This window comes from Eucalyptus grandis, chromosome 4, assembly GCF_016545825.1.
Source record: "Eucalyptus grandis isolate ANBG69807.140 chromosome 4, ASM1654582v1, whole genome shotgun sequence".
NCBI classification, from domain to species: Eukaryota; Viridiplantae; Streptophyta; class Magnoliopsida; order Myrtales; family Myrtaceae; genus Eucalyptus; species Eucalyptus grandis.
Genome location: NC_052615.1, coordinates 10470371 through 10480371, shown reverse-complemented (window position 1 = coordinate 10480371; position 10001 = coordinate 10470371). Strand labels below are relative to the sequence as shown.

Genomic DNA, 10001 nt, shown 5'->3' with positions numbered 1-10001 from the left:
GTTTGGTTTTGGGATAAAAATTTTGGAGCTGGCCTTCAACTAGTTGTTCTACTTGGGTAGATCACGAGGTTGCAAAGCCAAAATTGCTGAATAACTAACAATTTAAGAATTATGATTATGATATACTTTTTGTGTGTTAAATAGAGTTTGAAAGATCAACTAGAAGACACCTGCCAGGAGAAAGTATTTAGTGATTATATAATACCACGTCATAAGTTGACATGGCAAGCATTCACATATCAAAATTCATTCATAAATTGACACGTTTCCATGAAATGGCAAGCAAATAAAAAAGAATAAAAAAAATCTACTTGAGTAGCATCTCTTTTTTTCTCTCTCCATCCCCCGTCCGTGGTAGAGCAACCACTTCATTGTTTAGGAGATTAGGGAAAGTATTCAGTGATTACATAGTACCACGTCATAAGTTGATGTGGCAAGCATTCACATACCAAAATCCAATTATAAATTGACACGTTTCATGGCATGCAAATTAAAAAAAAAAAATTCTACTTGAGTAGCCTCTCTTTGTTCTCTCTTCGTTGACTGTCCATGGTCGCTCATGGTCAAGCTAGTCCGTCGGCAGATTGGCAGGTCCATGGCCAAGCCAACCCTCTGTCGTTGTCGCAGCTCACAAACAAAGCCACTCCCTTCATCGTAGCTCACGGCCATGCTCGTCCTTTGCCAGATTCGGAGCCATGGCCCTTGCCCGGGCCACCCCCTTCACCGTCGTTCAAGGCCAGGCTTGTCCGTTGCTAGATCTGGAGCCATTGGTCCATTGCCGAGCCACCCCCTTCGTCTGTCGCCACATCAGGGAAGACAGCCAATTGTTGATGGGGTTCTACTTCTATGTTAGCAGTCAAGTTTCTGTGAGGTGCCAGTATCTTTCATTTATTTTTTCCCTATCCAGTGAAGCAAATGGACGAGCCGTAACGAAGGGCTCCGCAATGGATGGCAACGACCGCGCTTTGCGCGGTGAGGAAGGGTGGCTCAGCCATGGAGGCGCAGCAGGGGTCGGCTTGGACTCAGCGCTGGCGACTGTGGATGGCGGAGGAACAAGAGAGAGAAAAAAGAAGGCAGATTTTTAATTTTTTTTATTTGCTGACCACGTCAGCCTATGACCTAGTACTATGCAATCACTAAATACTTTCTCAGAGATCGACCGATACCGTCCCTGTGATTATATTTGTATCACTTGAGCTTGATAGTTATTTTTCTCACTTTAAATTATTTTCATGCTATCAACAATTAATAGTGATCAAGACCTAAAACATGTGGGCACTCTGGAGAATATAAACAATCTTTGCTACTCTGCTTATTTCCATATAATAGGTTGACACGTGAATTGAAAAATAAAACAGAAAAGAAAAAAAGATAAGAGTAGGCCGGTTCCCTAAATCGACCAATTCAGTTCAAAAAACTGGAAACTGGCTCTTACAAATTTGTTGCTATTCACCCAAGAACCGATCACACATCTAATTGACCCTTAGAGGGATGCCTCATGCCATTCAAAACATAATGTTTTAGAACCAATCATAACAGTTCTTGCAGATACAAGTAATTGGAGACCGAACTTTGAAGTAGCTATTAGGGGTGGGACAGCCATCCCTAATTGATCTCTCTGAGGATGATGGCTAGAGTCAAATTCTAAAATGTTCAGCGACAAGCTTCACAAAACAGTCGCCGGTTTCATTTAATGACGAGTACATGTGACGATGGGGCGACTAGTTCTTCCGACTCTCATGGCCATCAGGAACGGGTCATTAGATTTGTGTGGAAACGGTTTTGCCTGCTGTCATTACTACAAATGGGACCCTGACAAGCAAAGCTCTTCTTCTCTACATAATTTGGAAAGTTAAATCACACTTTCAGATTCGATGATCTCTGCATCGAAATCCTTTTCGAGTACTCTTTGCTTGGTTTCTTAATGCGGCTACATGCTCCTGACATTAAACATGGACTCGGCTATTCTTGACAAATGAACAAGGCCGGGAAATGACCGGGCACGAGTAGAAATTCAAGGCTTGAAATTACAATCATAAGTTAATTATCTTCTCTTTATCATTTCATTTTCTTTTTCTTTCTTTTTCGTGGGTAGAAGGTTCGGCCTGTCTTTCGTTCGTCCTCGTGGGGCAGTCATATGTTTGAATTTGACTAGCATGCGATGACTGAGAGTGTGGATTTGAAGAAAAGTAGTGGTTAACTCCACTACGGAATTGCATTGAGTGGTTCGACATGATTTGCACGTCCCTACCATGAAAGCGTTTAAGTTGTTTGATTAAGAAGGATTGAATTTTCAAATACCATGACACAAAAGCAATTGAAGATGTCCATGAAAAATAGGTTAAAGATGAGATCAAGTAATATTAAACTTTAAACTAATGTTCGCTGAAATATATATTCGATGTTGAAGACAAGGCATGTCTTTCTTTGTAATACTCTTCCATGGTCTCGTCAGTTGCGCTTCCCTAGCTAGCTCGTAGTATCATGGTTCCTCCCCACTTTCTCCATGTAGCGCTCCCGAACCACGGTGCTATGAACGTGGCCCTCCAGCTGGCCGAGTGGCTTGCACGCGTCGGAATCATGTTAATTTCCTCTCAACCGTGTTCGCCCACGCCCGCATGATCGATCCAGTTTGCCTTGAAGGAGTAATCTTTACCTCTAGTGGATAGGGGAAATTACCAAAAAAGTCCCAAACTTATTATAGTTATGTCAATTTAATTCTAAACTTTTTTTTAGTCAATTCAATCCTAAATCTTTTGTATTGATACCACTTCAATCTATCTAGCCAATTTTAGTCGACCGGCATTGATGTAATGCTACCAGAACTAACATGACATTTTTAAAATAATATTTTAATATTTTTTTATAATTTTTTATAATTTTTCTCTCCCCCTTCCCCTACCTTTAGTGCCAATGAGGGCCGCTAGCCACAGGCAAGGACTGCGATGCCCTCGTTGCCAATAGGCGAGGATGCCGCAACCCTCGCCCAGACTAGGTGAGGGCTATGATGCCCTCGCCCCTCATGTGGTCTAGTCAAGCGCCGCAATGGCCTCACCCAATCTAGGTGAGCAAGGGCATCATAGCCCTCGCTTGTGGCTAGTGACCATCGCCGGCGCTAAGGGTAGGAAAAGGGGAAGGGAGAGGGAAAAAAAAAGAAAAAAATTATACAAAATTTAAAAAATATTAAAATATTATTTTAAAAATGTTACGTCAGCACCGGTAGCGCTACATTAGCGTCAGCCAGCCAAAATTGGCTAGATGGAATGAATTGACATAATTGTAAAAATTTATGATGGAATTAGCCAAAAATAATTTATGATTAAATTGACACAATTGTAATAATTTTATGACTTATTTTTATAATTCTCCCCACAATGGATATGGCGACAGGCATAAACCAGGGGATGACACCGAGCGCTTCCGGGCCGAGATGAAGCAGTGGGGTCAGAAGCTCTTGGAAACCTCATCAACTATAGTTCTAAGCGAGGCCTCCGGTTCACATGCGCCCTCCACACGATGATCCCTTGGGTCGACGATGTTGCTCGCTCCCTTCAAATCAAATCCGTTCTCGTTTGGATTGAACCCGCCACCGTGTTCAGCATATACTACTATTACTTAAATGGCTACGAGGATGTGATTAAGAACGTTACAAGCCACAGCTGTGATACTACATTGCTCATCCAATTGCCCGACCTACCACCACTAACCAACCTTGACGTCCCCTCTTTTTTCAACCTTGGAAAGTATGCTTTTGCTCTCCCGAAATTGCAAAGCCAATTTGAGCAGCTAAAAGAGGGGGGGAATCCAAAAGCGGTACTCGTGAACGCCTTAAATACACTTGAACTCGAGGTATTAAGAGCAATTCGTACACTAAATTTGGTCAAAATCGGACCCCTTGTCCCGTTCCGTTTTCTAGATGCACAAAATCATAATTCTTCTCATAAATCTTCCAGAGACGACCTCTTTCAGGGCTCTGTGAATTATGTTTAATGGTTCAATTCCAAGGAGGAGGCATCAGCAACTTACGTAGCTTTTGGAAGCATAGTAACGCTATCAAGGGACAAAAGCGAGAAATGGTGTGCGGATTGCTAGAGACCGGCTGGCCATTCTTGTGGGTGATGAGGGAGAGATGGAGATGAGGATGAACTTGTTTACAAAGAGGAATTAGAACAGAGAGGATGTTTCTTTACTCACTGTGGATGGAACTCGACAATAGAGAGCTTGGCATGCGGCATTTCAATGGTGGCATTCCCTCAATTTGGTGACCAAATGACGAATGCAAAGCTCATCGAGGACGTGTGGCGGGTCGGGGTTCAAGTGTCTGAGATTAGCGAGGAAGGCACCATTGTTAAGGGAGGTGAAATCAAGAAGTGCTTGGAATTGGTCATGGGAGATGCAGAGAGATGATGGAATTAGAAGAAATGCAAGGAAGTGGAAGGATTTGGCCATGAAGTCTTCCAGGGAAGATGGATCTTCGGACAAAAATCTCAAGGCCTTTGTTGAGAATTCGCTAAAGCAGATTGATTCATGATAAAATGTTGTATGTTAGCTTGAATTTATGTGTTCGTAAGGTTCCTTAAATGTGCATGATTCTTCGAAAATTGTATCTGAGTTGAGTGGCAATGTTGTGTGAATATGTTCTATTATTTCGTGTACTAAAAGAGTAAAAGGAAAGAATTTTAAACAAGCCTTCTCCATAGTTGGCCGTTCTTTTAATAGTCGAATTTATTATTTCATTTATAGGTGAATTATCCCGTTCTTATACCACACTAGTGAAACGCTATTCGCCATATTAAGTCGTTTTTCTTTATAAAAAAAATGAGAAAAAGGCATCAGAGGACTCCAAAATTTTTCCAAATTGTTCAATAAGATTCCTGAATTATTTTTTGTGAAATAAGGTCCTTAAAATATATGTTATCTTGCTCGAGTTGGTCCTTCCATTAAAATAAGAATAAAAATGTTAACATGGACTAACAGGTAAGCGTCGTGTCAATACTGACCAGATAAATCACTGTTTAGATGTAATTTTTATGTATCGACTAGATAAATATTGAATATCTTATGTAAAAACAAACCCTAAACAAGATAGAAACAGATGAGACGTGGGGATGTTGTTGGGCAGTGCTGACGAGGGTCGCGGAGCTCTTCCCAGCCAAATTTAGCCGGGCCGCGAAACCTCGAGGAGGGCCAAATCTAGTCGCTGCCAAGTTGAAGAAGTACGCACCAGTTTGACGAGGAGAACTTGAAGCGAAGACCGTGAACAAGAAGGACGAAGCACAATAGCAGCCTGGGACAAGATGCGAAGAAAGTTTACAAAAAGTTTCCGCTCAAGCATTGTCGCCAAGACAAGTTCTTGAAACATCACAATCTTCAACGTCATAAAATGTGTTTGTTAAGTTACACGTGTAAGTTTTATTAGAAAAATTTTACATCGAATAATTAGTATATATCATTGTCCGCTTATAACTTATTGAATTTAATTTTTAACTGAAATTAGGTTCAATCAGATATATTTATGAGCCCGGATTTTGACATCCTCTTGATGGTCTGTCCTCTTGATGGTCTTTCGAGATAAAGATTTCGGACTTTTGTTGCGCGTCTCCATTTATCTACCGAAGAGTACACTAGGGAGTGGCATGGGATGGAGAGCCAAAAGAGCAAACCATGATCCATTACTTTTGGTCGCTTCAAATCCGAGATCTGTCAAGGGAGCCCCTTCTATACAAGTAGATGGGGACAAAACTTTGGAAGAGCTATTTGGAGCAGGATAGCCATCCCTGAGGACAACGGCTAGAGTAGGTCTCTAAAATGTTCAGCGACAAGCTTCAAGAAATCGCCACCGGTTTCATTCAACTGAGGGACAATTGGCAATCGGCACTTCCGACTCTTCACTTGGTTTCTTAGTGCGACTGACAGATCCTACATATTCATTATATTTGTATGATCTTCTTCCATTTATAATTTAAACTTTTGGATTTGATTTTCTAATATGATATCATAGTGGAATATCTTGAGTTCAAATTCTTTCAAACCCCATTTGTCTTTCAAATTAAATATGTCTACATCAAATTAAGCGTGAGGGGTATTAAAATATTAAAATATTAAATCATATTTATCTAATCAGTTTAAATTTTTGGATTAACTTTCTAACAACAGTTGATGATTGCGAATATGTTAGTATCGGGACCTGACTATTCCTGACAAATGACCAGTAGAAATTCAAGGCCTTACGTTAGAATGTTAATTTAATTAGCTTCTCTTTACGACATCATATTCTGTTTTTTTTTTTTTGCCTTCTTTTTTGGGGTAGAAGCTTCGGTCCGTCTGTTGATTTTCATGTGCAGCCGTGTTGGAATTGAGTTGCAACTTGGGGTGATGACTGAGACTGTAGAAAAGGATAAAAACAATGGTTTGCTCAAGTAGGAAATGACATTTGAGTGGACGCACGTCCCTAACATAAAAGCTTGAGTTGTTGAATTAAAAATGATTGAATTTTAAAATATTATGATAAAAGCATTTGACGATGTCGTGCTCCGATTACGATTTTATGTGGGTCCTCCGATTACGATTTTATGAGCTTCCTCGAGCCAATATTTTATTAGTATAATCCGAATAAATGAAATCCGACCCACGGTATTTATCATAATAAGATCATTTAATTTGAAACTTCGACCTAGATGTTGACTAATTCTATGTTGAAGACGAGGCATGTCTTTCTATATAATTTCTTCTTTGGTCTGGTCATTTGCACTTCCCTAACTAGCTCCTAAAACCATATGGCTCCTCCCACCTTTCTCTCGTAGCGCTCCCGAGCCGGGGGGGTATAAACCCAGCCCTCCAGCTAGCCAAGCGCCTCGCTTGCACAGGCAATCGCATTACTTTCTTCACCACCGTGTCCGCCCACTGCCGCAAGATCGATCCAGTTAGCCTCGATGGTGTAACCTTCGCCATGTTCTCCGATGGCTAGGACAACGGGTATGAGCTAGGGGATGCTGTCGATCACTTTATGGCCGAGCTGAAGCGGCGGGGTCGGAAGCTCTTAGAGGCCTCATCGAGTATAATTCTGGACGAGACCTCAAGTTCACGTGCGTACTTCACACGACGATCCCTTGGGCCGATGACGTTGCTCGTTCCTTTCAAATCAAATAGACTCTCATTTGGATTCAACCCGCTACCGTGCTCAACATATACTACTATTACTTCAATGACTACGAGGATGTGATTAAGAACGTTACAAGCCAAAGCTGTGATACCATACCGCTCATCCGATTGCCCGGCCTACCGCCACTAACCGACCGCAACATCCCCTCCTTTCTCCACGTCGAAAACAAGCCTGCTTTCACTCTGCCGCATATGCAAAGCCTACTGGAGAACCTAAAAGAGGGGAAAACCAAAAGTGGTACTTGTGAACACCTTCGATGCGCTCGAACTCGAGGCATTAGGATTGATCGGTGCACTCAATTTAGTCGGAATCAAGCCCCTTGTCCCACTCAGTTTCCTAGATTCAGATCAATCTTCTGGAGGCAACCGCTTCCTCAGCTCTTAGGATTATGTTAAGTGGTTGAACGCAAAGGGGGAAGCGTCCGTAATTGGGAAAAGTACCAAAACAGTTCTAAATCTTTTGTATTGGTACCAAATCAGTCATAAACTTTTTAATTGAACCAATTTAGTCATAAACATTTTCATATCGGTACCAATTCAGTCTATTCGGCTAATTTAAGCCGAAAATTGCTGATGTGACCGTCAGTGGTCTTATGTGGCGCCATGTGGACAAATTTTATATTTTTTCAGATTTTTAAAATTATTATTTCTTTTTCCTTTTTTCTTTTCTCCTTAACCCTTGGCCGGCGAGGTCGCTGGCTAGTCGACCATCGCCAGCCACAGGCTGGTCAAGGGGAGGGCCCCCGCCCTTGTTGGCCACCGGCGAGGCCGCCGTGCCCTCGTCGGCCACAAGCGAGGGCGTTGGCCCCTGCTCGGATCCAAGCGAGGGCTAAAACTCTCACCTGTTGGCTAGCGAGGGCCTCTGCACCCTCGTCGACCATAGGTGAGGGCACGGTGGCCCTCACTTGGATTTGGGCGAGGGCGTCAGCCACAAGTGAGGGCATGCAGGGGCTTACGCCTTGCTTGTGGTCGCGAGTGCGCGAGCTAGTGGCCGGCGAGGGTGTGGGGCCCTCACTGACCAGCCTGTGGCTGGCGATGGTCGGCTGGCTGGCGACCTCGTCGGCCAAGGGCTAATGAGAAAAGAAAAAAAAAAAGGGAAAATAAGCAAAAAATTAATTTAAAAATCTGAAAAATATAAAAAAAATTATAAAATTTGTCCACGTGGCACCACATAAGACCGGTGGTGACCACATCAACAATTTTCGGCTTAAATTAGCCAGATGGACTGAATTGGTACCAATATAAAAATATTTAGGACTAAATTTATCCAATTGAAAAGTTTAGAATTGAATTGGTATCAATATAAAAGGTTTATGACTATTTTGGTACTTTTCCCATCCATTATTTATGTAGCTTTTGGAAGCATAGCTAGGTTATCAAAGTCGCAAAAGCAAGAAATGGCATGCAGATTGCTAGAGACTACTCGGCCGTTCTTGTGGGTGATGAGAAAAAGTGATGGAGAAGATGATGAACTTAGTTATAAAGAGGAATTAGACAAGAAGAGAGTGATAGTCCCATGGTGCTCTCAAATAGAAGTCTTGTCGCATCCTTCAATAGGGTGTTTCTTTACTCATTGCAGGTGGAACTCGACATTTGAAAGCTTGGCATGCAGAGTTCCGATGGTGGCATTCCCTCAATTTGGCCACCAGATGATGAACGCAAAGCTAGTCGAGGACGTGTGAAAGGTCGGGGTTAGAGTGTCTGAGATTAATCAAGGAGGCATCGTTGTTGAGGGAGGTGAAATCAAGAAGTGCTTGGAATTGGTCGTGGAAGATGGAGAGAGAGGTGATGGAATTAGAAGGAATGCAAGGAAGTGGAAGGATCTGGCCATGGAGGCTTCCAGGAAGGGGGATCTTCGGACAAAAATCTCAAGGCCTTTGTTGAAGAAATCGCCTAAGTAGAGGAAAACGTAATGGAGTGATTAATGACAACATGTTATGGGTTAGCTTGAATTAAATATAGCTAGATAATATGTTCTTATCGTTCTTAAAGTTGCATCAATCTTTGAGAATTGCACTGGCTTGAATGGTAATGTAATTGGATCTAATTCCCAAAAAGATACCAACTTTGAGTGGGGGGTGTTTATTTTATCTAAACTATTTTTTCTCATAAAAGAAAAATCAACTCTAGCTCGTGCCCCCACTCTAATCTAAAATATTTTAATCTCATTAGAAAATGCCAACTTCAAGTTGGATTCCAATGTTGGCTGAAACGTATTGTCACTCATAAAAAAAGAAAAATTTCAGATGGTACTCAAATCCGACCTGTGTCGAGTTTCCATTAATAGTGCCTTTAAAGATTTGATGTGTTATTTTATGTGTACTTGGCGAAAACATGATAGGGTCTACCCCAAAACAAAATTTGGACGAGAATTGGATTGTGCTTTTTTTATGAGATGAGACAGCACAGGCCAGAATAGACACTTGAGTTAACGGTGGTGCATTCATAGGGAATTAAAAAAAAAAAAAAAAAAAAAAAAAGAGCGTGTATCAAAATTGTGACTGAAGTCAAACTTGGTGTTTTTAAGAAAAATTGGGCAAAGGCAATTGGTGTATGAGTATGGACTTTTTATTTCGTACACTGAATATGAAAAAGAAAAGAATTTTAAATAAGCTTTGTCAAAAATGGTCGTTCTTTTAAGACGAAGATAGTCTGTGGAATTGAATTTTTCTATCTCCACCGTATGACGAAGTACTTTTCCGAAAAATTAATATCATCTCAACCATTAATTTTGTGAGACCTTTTAATCAATAGTTGGCATGATATTGCTCTACACGACCTAAGTACATATAATATTTTGGTTTTTTCGACTAGTAGATATGCATTAGTTTGAATTCTAA

The 10001-nt window shown here is 41.4% G+C and overlaps 2 pseudogenes; both read left to right on the top strand.

Moving 5' to 3' along the window:
* The first annotated feature begins 695 nt into the window (after positions 1-695).
* On the top strand, positions 696-4531 carry LOC120292484 (annotated as a pseudogene).
* Positions 4532-6375: 1844 nt separating this feature from the next.
* On the top strand, positions 6376-9058 carry LOC120292483 (annotated as a pseudogene).
* The last annotated feature ends 943 nt before the right edge of the window (positions 9059-10001 follow it).